This window comes from Balaenoptera borealis (assembly GCF_965194805.1).
Source record: "Balaenoptera borealis genome assembly, chromosome: 14".
Classification (NCBI taxonomy): domain Eukaryota; kingdom Metazoa; phylum Chordata; class Mammalia; order Artiodactyla; family Balaenopteridae; genus Balaenoptera; species Balaenoptera borealis.
Genome location: NC_138875.1, coordinates 44,170,141 through 44,183,176, shown reverse-complemented (window position 1 = coordinate 44,183,176; position 13,036 = coordinate 44,170,141). Strand labels below are relative to the sequence as shown.

The window sequence follows — 13,036 nt, the reverse complement described above, 5'->3', positions numbered from 1 at the left end:
GAAACTGAGCCTGGGGTGAAGGACCAATAATTTGTGAAAAATGGAAAACAAGGTCTTCTCCCTAAATAGCCACATGTTAAAGATAACGCCATGAGAATTTATTACAAATACAAAGCTCATTATTGCATGGCTGGAAACAGGGTTAAATGATGTTTAGAAGACAAAAATTCACACATTACATACAACTGGAGTATTTTATACACGTATGAACTACTTTCTTCTGTGACATTATCTTTCCCTGACACTTCCTAGGGATTAAAAGAATACAACAAACAAAAGACACACAACGTGCTTATGAAACTGCACAGTGGGGGCTTTTTGGTATGATGATGTTTCTTGGAAAGTCTTAGTTTCTCAGAACTCCCTACTCGTCTTCTATGGAAGAAATGACACTTTCACACCCCTTCACTAACTGGACCAAAGAGACAGCTTAGGAAAACAGAAAACTTACTATGAAATGTTCTTTGCTGAACATTTTTTGGGGAAAAAAAAATCAATTTCATAGCAGCAATTATTCAACTTTTAAATACAAGGCAATGGATCTGGAGACACTTGCCAACGAGGCCTCACATTTCCTTGTCTACAGTCTAACGTCTGCCATCACATACCTGTGGGTGAAAATCTCGGCTCAAAGACCACACTGCTTGGAACTGTGGGCAGTCACTAACGGGCTTCGGCCATCCTTAGGCGGACTAAGGATCATTTTGTTTCTATGTTGACACTAATTCAGAAAACACACACACTATAGGTGAGCTTGATCTAAAACTGGACTCACCTTTACCATGAGTTTTCTTCTCTGAAAAGCTGACTTCGGGATAATGCCAGTGTTGCACAGAAAGGAGTTTTGTAACCATGCGTCCCTGAACTTTGTAACTTTGCCTTCACTGCATGCCCTCTGCCCTGTATTTTACATTTCTTCCTACACTCCCTCTCCCAGATAACAAAATCATTACAGCCTTAAGAAATCTTATTTATAAAGAGGCTTTTATACAAAGAGTTCACAACCCTGTCACATACCCATCAGGGGTATTTTCAGCCAAACAGAAATTAAAGTTTTACAATGACAACATGGCGATAAATGAACATCCATCTGATGAATTACGCCAGGGCAGATGTGATTTACAGTTGAAATCCTGATTCTCAGATGTGTGCGTTTCTTTTTCCCATTGTGTATGCGGATGATAAGGACCTAAGGCAGGCCTGGGTCTGCAATGGCCTCCAACCTCCAGGCCTCAGGCAAGGGAGTCAAGGCGGAGGGCACAGCAGGCCGCTACTGGGAAACAAGAAGGGCACGCAGTTCTGAAAAGAATACTTGTTTAAGTTCCAGGGTGCTTCCCTAGACTCCAAAGAAAGACTATGCCACTGGGGCAGAGAATAAAGACCTTTTCTGAGCAAGGAGTATAATGCATGATAGATATATTTAAATAGTATATAACTTTCCCATTAATGTGATTTTGTGCAAATGGTAAACCCAAGAGTGCAGATTTGAAACAAGGGCTATCCCATAGAATATTACAATGACTTTATTAACATTCTAATCATTGAGACTTTAGGCAGACACAGGAGAAAATTTCTTGGCCTAGAAGGTTTCATTTAAAAATAAATAACCTACACAAAACCAAAGGCAATTAGTTCCAAAATTACCAAAACACAATAATAATTCAGTCCTTATTTCAATTAACAAATGGGAAATGTAGGTATGGCTTGCTTACAGAGTACTCCTCAAAAGCTGTAATTAAAATTAATTAAATGTCAAATGCCTTAAGAGACCGCATTAATTAGCGGAATCCTGAGTGAATCCTTTTGTAGAGCAATTATTTTGAAAAGTAAATAATCACTTCCAGATTAATCTTTTTATTACCTAAATTTGACTATCAATACACCAGGTTTATTTAAGATCTCTCCTTTAGTGCCTTCTCTGATATATTTTTTTTAGCTTTAATTTATATCACTTAAAAAATTTTTTTACTGGAGTGTAGATATACTATACCTATTTTAGATATAGTAGTGTGTGTATGTTAATCCCAAGCTCCGAATTTACCCCTCCCCCCTTGTGTTCACTAATATTAATAGTCAGTAGGAGAAAGCCCAAAGACAAAATAAAAATTCAGAGTAGAATCAATTCTTTTTTAAAAAATTTATTTGATTGAAGTATAGTTGATTTACAATGTTGTGTTAATTTCTGCTGGGTAGCAAAGTGATTCAGTTATACATATATGCACACATTCTTTTTCATATTCTTTTCCATTATGGTTATCTCAGGATATTGAATATAGTTCCCTGTGCATAAAGTAGGACCTCATTGTTTATTCTATACATAATAGTTTGCATCTGCTAATCCCAAACTCTCAATCCGTCTCTCCCTCCCCCTCCCTCCCCCTTGGAAACCACAAGTCTGTTCTCTGTCTGTGAGTCTGCTTCTGTTTTGTAGATAAGTTCATTTGTGTCATATTTTAGATTCCACATATAAGTGATATCATATGGTATTTGTCTTTCCCTTTCTGTCTTACTTCACTTAGGATGATCATCTCTAGGTCTATCCATGTTGCTGCAAATGGCATTATTTCATTTTTTTCTTTTGAATAACTGAGTAGTATTCCATTGTATATACGTACCACATCGTTTTTATCCATTCATCTGACAATGGACGTTTAGGTTGTCTCCGTGTCCTGGCTATTGTGAACAGTGCTGCTATGAACATAGGGGGACATGTATCTTTTTGAATTATAGCTTTGTCTGGATATATGCCCCGGAGTGGGATTGCTGGATCATATGGCAACTCTATTTTTAGTATTTTGAGGAACTTCCATATTGTTTTCAATAGTGGCTGCACCAATTTACATTCCCACCAACAATGCAGGAGGGCTTCCTTTTCTCCACACCCTTCCAGCATTTGTTTGTAGATTTTTTAATGATGGCCATTCTGACGAGTGTGAGGTGATACCTCATTGTAGTTTTGATTTGCATTTCTCTAATAATTAGCGATCTAGAGCATCTTTTCATGTGCCTGTTGGCCATCTGTATGTCTTCTTTGGAGAAATGTCTACTTAGGTCTTCAGCCCATTTTTCGATTGGGTTGTTCGCTTTTTTGTTGTTGAGTTGTATGAGCCGTTTGTATATTTTGAAAATTAAGCCCTTGTCAGTCACATCATGTGCAAATAGTTTCTCCCAGTCTGTAGGTTGTCTTTTCATTTTACGGTTTCTCTTGTTGTACAGAAGCTTGTAAATTTGATTAGGTCCCACTTGTTTATTCTTGCTTTATTTCTACTGCCTTGGAAGGCTGATCTAAGAAAACATTGGTATGATTTATGTCAGAGAATGTTTTGCCTATGTTCTCTCCTAGGAGTTTTATGGTGTCATGTCTTATATTTAAGTCTTTAAGCTATTTTGAGTTTATTTTCGTGTATGGTGTGAGGGTGTGTTCTAACTTCGTTGATGTACATGCGGCTGTTCAACTTTCCCAACACCACGTGCTGAAGAGGCTTTTTTTCCCATGTTATATTCTTGCCTCCTTTGTCAAAGATTGACTGTAGGGGTGTGGGTTTAATTCTGGGCTCTCTATTCTGTTCCACTGATCCATATGTCTGTTTTTGTGCCAATACTACACTGTTTTGATTACTGTAGCTTTGTAGTATTGTCTGAAGTCTGGGAGGGTTATGCCTGCAACTCTTTTTTCCTCAGGATTTCTTTGGCGATTCTGGGTCTTTTGTGATTCCATATAAATTTTAAGATTATTTGTTCTAGTTCTGTGGAAAATGTCATGGGTAATTTGATAGGGATATCCATTACATGGGTAGATTGCTTTGGGAAGTATGTTCATTTTAACAATATTAATTTTTCCAATCCAAGAGCATGGGAATATCTTTCCATTTCTTTGAATCATCTTCAATTTCCTTTATTAATGTGTTATAGTTCTCAGCATACAGGTCTTTCACCTCCTTGGTTGGGTTTTTTTAAGATTGACTTTTAAAAACAATTAATTAATTAATTAATTTTTTGGCTGCGTTGGGTCTTAGTTGTGGCATATGGGGTCTTTTTGTTGTGGCGCATGGGCTTAGTTGCCCCACAGCATGTCGGATCTTAGTTCTCTGACCGGGGATCGAACTGGCGTCCCTTGCATTGAAGACGGATTCTTCTACTGGACCACCAGGGAAGTCCTGGTCAGGTTTATTCCTATTTTTTTTTTTTTTTTGATGTGAATAGAAGGGCTTTTTTTTTTTACATTCCCTTTCTGATATTTCATTGTTAGTGTAAAGAAATGCAACAGATTTCTGTATGTTAATCTTATATCCTGCTAACTTGCTGAATTTGTGTATCAGTCTAGTAGTTTTTGTGTGGAGTCTTTAGGGTTTTCTATATATAGTATCATGCCATCTGCATATAATGACAATTTTACCTCTTCTCTTCCAATTTGGATAACTTTTATTTCTTTTTCTTGTCTGACTGCTGTGGCTAGGACTTCCAATACTATGTTGAATAGAAGTGGTGAGAGTAGGCATCCTTGTCTTGTTCCAGAATTTAGTGGGAAGGCTTTCAGGTTTTCACTGTTGAGTATTATACTGCTGGTGGGTTTGTGGTAAATAGCTTTTACTATGTTGAGATATGTTCCCTCTATACCCACTTTGGTAAGAGTTTTTATCATGAATGGATGCTTTTTCTGCATCTACTGAGTGATCATGTGGTTTTTGTCTTTTCTTTTGTTGATGTGGTTTATCACATTGATTATTTGCTATGTTGACCCATCCTTGTGACCCTGGGATGAATCCAACTTGGTTGTGGTGTAAGATTTTTTTTATGTGTTTTTGGATTTGGTTTGCAAATATTTTGTTGAGAATTTTTGCATCTATATTCATCAAAGATATTGGCCTGTAATTTTCTTTTTTGTTACTGTCTTGGTCTGACTTTGGTATCAGGGTGATGGTGGCTTCATGGAATGTCTTTGGACATACATTCCTTCCTTCCTCTTCAGTCTTCTGGAAGAGTTTGAGAAGGATCAGTATAAGTTCTTTTTTCTATGTTTGGTAGAATTCACCTGTGAAACCATCTGGTCCTGGACTTTTGTTTGTAGGGAGTTTTTAAAATTACGGACGCTATTTCACTTCTAGTGATCTGTCTGTTCAAATTATTTCTTCTTGATTCAGTTTCGGTGGGCTGTATGTTTCTAGAAACTTGTCCATTTCTTCTAGGTTGTTGAATTTGTTGGCATATAATTGTTCATAGTATTCTCTTATTTTATTTTATTTTGTATTTCTGCGGTATCAGTTATTTCTCCTTTTTCATTTCTTATTTTGTATATTTGGGTCCTCTTTTCTCCTTGGTGAGCCTAGCCAGAGGTTTGTCAATTTTGTTTACCCTTTAAAGAACCAGCTCTTGTTTTTTTTTCTATTGTTTTTTAAATCTCTATTTTACTTATGTCCTCTCTGATCTTTATTACTTCCTTCCTTCTGCTCACTTTAGATTTTGTTTATTTTTCTTTTTCTAATTCTTTTAGGTGGTAGGTTAGGTTGTTTGAGATTTTTCCTGTTCTTTGTGGAAGGCATGTATCACTATGAACTTCTCTCTAAGAACTGCTTTTGCTGCATCCCATAGATTTTGTATGGTTGTGTTTTTATTGTCATTTGTCTCAAAAGTATTTTTTGATTTCCTCTTTCATTTTGTTGTTCACCCACTGGTTTTTTAGTACCATGTTGTTCAGTCTCCATGTAATCATTTTAATCATTTTTTTTCTTATTTCTTTTCCTGTGGTTGATTTCTAGTTTCATGCCATTGTGGTCAGAAAAGAAGCTTGAAATAATTTCTATACTCTTAGATTTGTTGAGGCTTGTTTTGTGCCCTTGTATGTGGTCAATCCTAGAAAATGTTCTGTGTGCACTTGAAAAGAATGTGTATTCTGGTTTTTTTTTGGATGTAATGTCCTGAAAAATATCAATTAAGTCTAACTGTTCTATTGTATCCTTTAGGATCTCTGCCGCCTTACTGATTTCTGTCTAGAAGATGTGTCTATTGATGTGAGTGGGGTGTTAAAGTCTCCTACTATTATTGTATTCCCATCAATTTCTCCCTTTATGTCTATTGGTATTTGTTTTACATATTTGGATGCTCCTATATTGGGTGCATATATTTTGAGGATGTAATATCCTCTTCCTGTCTTGATTCCTTTATCACTATATAGTGTCCTTCTTTATCTTTATGGCCTTTGTTTTAAAGTCTATTTTGTCTGACATGAGTAGTGCGACCCCCACTTTTCTGTCATTTCCATTTGCATGAGGTATCTTTTTCCATCCCCTTTCAATCTACGTGTGTCCTTTGCCTTAAAGTGGGTCTCTTTTTTATGTGTTGCCTACAATAAGCAGCATATTATAGGCTCTTGTTTTTTAATCCAATCTGCCATTCCCCTGTCTTTTGATTGGAGCATTTAGTCTACTGACACTTAAAGTAATTATTGATAGGTATTTATTTATTGCCATTTTAAACCTTGTTTTCCAGTTGATTTTGTATTTCTTCTTTGTCCCTTTCTTTTTCTTTTTGTGGTTTATGATTTCCTGTTATATTATGCTTGTGTTCTCTTCTTTTTGGTTTTTGTAAGTCAATTTTATGTGTTGATTCGTGGTTACCTTGTTTTTCAAGTATTTTAACCCCTTCCTAGCTACTTGCTTTTAGACTGGTAGTCATATAGGCTCAAACACATTCTAAAAAAAAACAAAAAAGTCTACATTTTATTACTCTCCTCGCCCACATTTTACGATTTTGATGTCCTCTTTTACATCTTCATATTTATCCTTTTGCTGTTCATCGTGGTTGTCATCGCTTTCACAAAAATCTTTTTGATTTTTAAAAAAATCTGTCTACTGGCTTATTAAGTGATTTACTTTCCAATTGTGATTTTCTCTTTCCTATACCTTCTTGCTTCTCTTCTATTTAGAGAAGACCTTCCAATATTTCTTTTAGGATAGGTTTAGTATTGCTGTATTCTTTTAGTTTTTGCTTGTCTGAGAAATTCTTTATCTCTCCTTCTATTCTAAATGATAATCTTGCTGGGTAGCATATCCTAGGTTGCAGATTTTTCCCTTTCAGGACTTTGACTATATCTTGCCATTCCCTTCTGTCCTGCCAACGTTTCTATTGAGAAATTAGCTCATAGCCTTATGGGGGTTCCCTTGTAATTAACTCTTTGTTTTTCTGTTGCTGCCTTTAGAATCCTCTCTTTAACTTTTGCCATTTCTATTATAATATGGCTTGGTGTAGGTCTGTTTGGGTTCATCTTGTTTGGGACCCTCTGTGCTTCCTGTACCTGGATATCTGTTTCCTTCTTTAGGTTCAGGAAGTTTTCAGCCATAATTTCTTCAAACACATTTTTGAACCCCTTTTCTCTTTCTTCTCCTTCTGGGATCCCTATTATGTGTAGATTGGCATGCTTTATATTATCCCATAGGTTTCTTATTTTGCTTTCTTTTTTTTTTTTTTTTTCCCAATTTGGCTTTCTGTGTTCCGACTGGATGACTTCCATTATTCTATCTTCCAGAACACTTATTCGTTCTTCTGCATTATTCAATCTGCTATTCATTGCCTTTAGCTCAGTCAGTTTTCATCTCAGCAAATGAGTTTTCTAATTTTTCCTGGCTCCTCTTTTATAGTTTCTAGTTCCTTTTTACAGTAATCTGCATTCCTATGGATAGCCCTTCTTAATTCCTTCAGCATTTTCATTATCTCCTTTTTAACTTGGTGTCTATTAGACTGAAGAGGTCTGTTTGTTCTTTCAAGGGAATTCTCTTCATCTTTTAATTGGGAGTGTTTCCTCTGCTTCTTCATTTTACTTATATTTCTCTTACTCTATGAATTTAGGAGAAACAATTATCTACTGTGGTCTTGGAGGGCTATTTTTATGTGGGAGCATCCTGTGTAGCCTGGGTTGGTTTAATATTTTTGGTGCAAGGGCTGTTTTTAGTATGCATGTCCTGCCGCCTCTTTCCTCAGTGTTTGCTGGCTGTAGAGTAGAATTAATTCTTATAGCTCAGTTCTTAAAAATCACTTCTCTCGGTTTTTAAACAGTACATTTTTATGACTTTTTCTTAATTTGGGTAGTCTTGTGAGGGTCCTCATTCTGTAGGGTGGACACATCCAGGTGTGACACCTGGTAGCACCATGACCTAGCCTTGCCATGCCTAATGGAATTAGCCAAGGCAACTTCTCAGCTTTAATATTTCTAGAGAGGTTTTCCTAGGAATTTCAGTTTCTTGACACATATTTGCAGCCTTAGAACCACATGTGGCTTTTTCATAGGTACTCTATAGTTCTACAAAACCCCCAAATCCCCCATGAAAGGATTACATATTATTGGGGCCCACAGGATGCTGAGCATTTCTGTAGCTCTTTTCTTGGTTTATCATGATTACAATTTTGGCTCCACAGGTAGGTAACTATAACACATAACACCTAGCTTATCAAGCAGACATTTTAAAAGTCAGATGAAAAGAATGTTTTGCTATTTTTCAAGCCTGTTAGGATGCACTTTTGGAATGCAGGGATGACTGTCCCCTGCCTGTGTGCCAGGGCTCTCTGCTGGTCTGTCTGTGGAGGTAGGTGTCCTAGTCCCCATCAGCTTCCATGACTCTCTGGAGAGGCCTTATACCTTAGGCAAGGAAGGATAGGGGAAATAACCTCCAAAAAATTATTTTCTGTCTAACCCTAAAAAAGAATGCATCCCATATTAAGTTACTGTTACTATTTATTGAATGCTTACCAAGTGCCAGGGAAAACTGCCAAGTACTTTGTACAATACAATAATGCAATGAAGACGCTGTTATTAATTCCCACAGGAACTGACTCAGAAAGTTAAATAGTTTGCCCAAGGTGTGAAGCTATGAAGCTACTAAGTGGCAGCGTGAGAATGCAAATCCACGTGTGATTCTTAGACATGATGTTTTGTGCCTCTAATTATCCATCACATAGTGTGGCAGATCACTCCTCTCTGCTCCCGGTGAAATTCCACTGAGGAGGGAAATGAAGACTCTCAGGATGCTTGGTGTCCCCTTCCATTTTCTCATCAGCTGCTCAGTCTGCAGATTCAGACTTCTGTAGAGTGCAGTCTTTTCAGGCACCTACTGAACTAGGTGCAGTGTGGATCTGGATTAAATTCGCCCTTTATGTCTTATTTTTCTCAAACATCAATAAGACAGTGTGCTCCATTACAGGAACTTTATTTATGATGGACTTCAGTCTTATAACAATGAACGTATGCTACCAATCCATCTTACAATTCAGTCCCTAAACCCTGCTTCTCATATTGTCACTGTCAGGGGGCATCCTGTCAATCCCAAAGGTTAACGAATTCTTCATCCATACTGCAGTAAAACTTGCTTTAAACCAGTAGTTTCAACCTAGAGCTCCTTTTATGATTTTTCTTTCATGAATCTCAGGAATCGCTGCCACGTTAACATCCAACCAAGAGTGAATGCACTTTTTTTTTTCTGTTATTAAAGACAGACAGAGGACATTAATTAATCCCTGGGTTCTGGGGTCCTCAGGTTTGATACTACTGCACACATAGCTATAGAAGAGTTGTGATCCAGTAGTTTTGATACTGATTCGTAATTTACTGCATTGACCAGAATAGTCTGAGAGTCAAACATTCTATTTATAGAATTTCATGCAATATCAAGCCTTCCCGTCACTGCTCTCCAAAATGGCATCTTCCAAAGAGGAAAAAAAAAAAAAAAACAAACCAAAAGAAGACAGCTCTTGAAGACTGTCACTTGTAGAGTGTATCTGGGTAAATATTTTAGACACTATCATCAGCCAACAGCCAGAAAATTAAAATTATGGAATGAGGCCCACAATGTTCCGAAATAGAGGATGTGTTTGGAATATATGAACCAATTAAGGATAACCCACTGAAGAGGAGCTGTCAGGTCATTCTGATTCGAGGGCACTTTGCACAATTTTAAAAAATGAAAATGTCACCACTCAGTGAGCTGGGCAGCTCCCCAGCTTGGGCTCATCTGCAACAATTTCTCTTCTGTGCCTGGAACCAGGGGCTGTTTACTCTTCCCTGGGATGTTCCAGTTAGGGAGGGAATAGCCTCTTATTCTTGGGAAAGGTAAGTGGCAGTGTTTTGTGTTTAAAGAAAAAAACCTTTGTATTTAACGATCTTTACAAAGGTACAGACTAGAGCATAATTCTAAGTAGCCGCATCAAGTACAAAGTATATTAACAGGGCTAAACTGATCACTCCTCCACTGAGGATTTTCTGTTTGGCCCCATAGCCTAGTTTTCCATTTTAGGATATGGGTAGGACAGTGGTCAAGCATTAACCAGATGATGCCGGAACTGCAGCACACTGCTGGAAACATAGCAAGAATTACTGTTGAAGGAGAAAGACTTTTATCTCATTTACAGAAACAAAGACTGTCAAAATCTGCTGGAGAAAGAGCACAGATATTTGCTGTAACTTAGGACCCTGAAGTAAGGAGTGAAGAATAGAGTAAGAAGAAAAGGCACAGGCTGACATATACTGCAGTGAAGCCACTGCCCCTCTAGATATTAACATGACTGGGCCACGGACTGTCGCAAAGCAGAGTTCATTTGCCAATTATCAGCTCTGCTTCCCTTTCTACGGCCCATCTTTTTCCCAGGACCCACCCCACTGTCACTATCCAAAGAAGTTTTATTTAATTCTGTGGGAGCACTTGAATTTATGCCCCATTAAAGTTCCCTTTTGAAAGCTACAAGCTGAAGCCACATCTAACAATTATGACGTTCTCCGGATCCCACGCACATCCTAAAACTGGAAAATTTGTTTCATGGTCACAGAACCAATAAAAAACATGACTTCATTTGAAATGCCTAATTCTTAAAAAAAGAAAATTAAGTAAATTCAGGTGTTTATAAAAAGTCTTTATGATTAGAGCATTCTATAAACACCGAATATGCTCTGAGAAGGTTCTCTTATGTCATAAGAAATTAAGGCTTAGACTGGAGGCCCAAACCTTTTCTTCTGCTGTGAGATTTGCTTTTAGTTTCAAATTTAACTCTAACATTTTTCTTTTAGTACCAAGGTCAAGATAGGGCCTCTTAATATTTATGTTCTTACTCATCTTTCACTAGCCTCAGTGAAAACAATCACTGCCAGTTTCCTACCTCAAGACTTGGTTACGTAAATAACTGGGTGTGACCACCTTGGATGAGTCAATCAATCAATCAGTCAACAAACAGGAGTCCCCATTATGTGCCAGGTGGGACCAGAGTTCTATAGGAAAAGCTCATGTGGTCACATTCCTATTGAAGAGAAGGCTCCAAACCTCAAGCCACATCACATACACAGGTAAGTTGAGACATCCCTAAAATTGCCTAAAGTACTTACTAGGAGTGTCCCCTTACCTTTTACCTGTTTTTTGGGGAACACCATCTGACATGAATGAATAAAAGAACCAAGGACTCTGACTCCACCAAGACTTCCCCCAAATATTCCACAACCCCTACTGGATACGGGGATCTCTGGGCTTGTGCCTTAAGATCCCTGGTAGATCTTGTAAGGAGCAGGGGAAAGTAGAGACCTGCAATTTCTGGGGAGTTTTTCTGTCCTGGAATAAACAGCTGGAGGTGGGTCTTCTCTCAGGAAAGCTTTGCAGCAATGAGGGCTCTGCATGCACAGCTATGTGTGACGCCCGGCACAAAGTGCTGCCTGGTGTCCAGAGCTGTCCGTGACCTGGTTCCAGCCTTGAAGACACCACTGCCCTTCATACTCCCTCTTCAGCCCTACTCCACTCGCCCAGCAAAACTCTGCGTTTTCCCTCATCTGCCCTTGCCTTTGCTCAAGCCATTCTGTCTGGAACGCCCTTCTTTCCCATCTCTCTGCTCTTTCCACTCATGTATACACTCTCGGCTCATTTGAAATGTCATCATCTCCATGAAGGCTTCTCTTGCCCAACTAGAAGTTCTTTTCTCCTCTGAACTCCCCCCACACATGACCTATGTATACCTCCCACATTTTAACTTGTATAGTAGTCCTCTCTTTTCATCCGTTACCTTCCCTACAAAAGGGGAAGTTACTAGAGTACAGAGTTATGATTTCAGGGGTCACTGATGGTGATTTTTCTAGCATCTAGCCCATGGTTTTGATACGAGGCTCTACACAGCCCCGTGGTTCCAGAGAAGTGTCCTGAGACCACCTGGTGGGGGCAGAGTGGACAGGGCCAAGGGGAGACCCCCTCCCTCCAGTCTGTCCTTTAGTCAGATGGGTTTTGATTGTAATTCTTCTATTTATTGTGATCTGTATAAGTTTTTCTTTCTTTTTTCTTTTAAAGGATTCTGCTAGAGATAGATAGAAAAAAACGAAACCACTGCCATAGATACTGTCAAATAAATGAACAGAATTACACCCTATGTATGCCTCAAGCGCTTTCTCCCTTCAGATATAATGAAATCCAATGATCAAAAATGAGTCGTGAAGGTTCAGAGTGCCTGTCAGTCAATCAAAGAACATGGTCAAAACAGAGGGCTCTTTCTCCTGTCCTGTATGACCTTTTTACATTAAAATCTGATAGACGCCTCCTCAGCTCTGAGTTATGTTTGAGGTGGTAAGCAAAACCGGGCTGGCACCTGGCTCTGCTCTGCGTGTGTATGTGTGGTGTGTAAGTGAGCATCCGCATGATGCTTTGATCTCAACGTAACTGTGAGGAGAGAGTTACAAATGATGCTGATGTCTCTTGATCTCTCCTTCCCCCAAATAAATCCACTCCTCCTTCAGTCCGCATCGGTGGTAAGTGGCACTAATATCCACTCTGCTGCTCAGGCTACAAATCTAGGAGTTCCTCCTGATTTCTCTCTTTCCTTCACTACCCACATCCAATTTAATCAGTAAATACTGTTGGTTCCACCTCTGAAACATGATCCGAAGCAGCTCATTTCTCCTTGCCATCCGCTGCTACCAGCTGCTGTGGTTCAGGGTGTCATCGTTTCATACCTGTTACCATATTCATACCTCTTATCTAGTCTCTGCCTTCTGCTGTCCCCTCGCTGTTATCCGTTCTGTAGGCAG

The 13,036-nt window shown here is 38.6% G+C and overlaps 1 protein-coding gene across 8 annotated transcripts in view; it reads right to left on the bottom strand.

Annotated features, from left to right (window-relative positions):
- The window catches only part of GAREM1 (GRB2 associated regulator of MAPK1 subtype 1), a 210,518-nt gene that overhangs the window by 12,938 nt on the left and 184,544 nt on the right, over nucleotides 1–13,036 (bottom strand). The window lies entirely within an intron of this gene.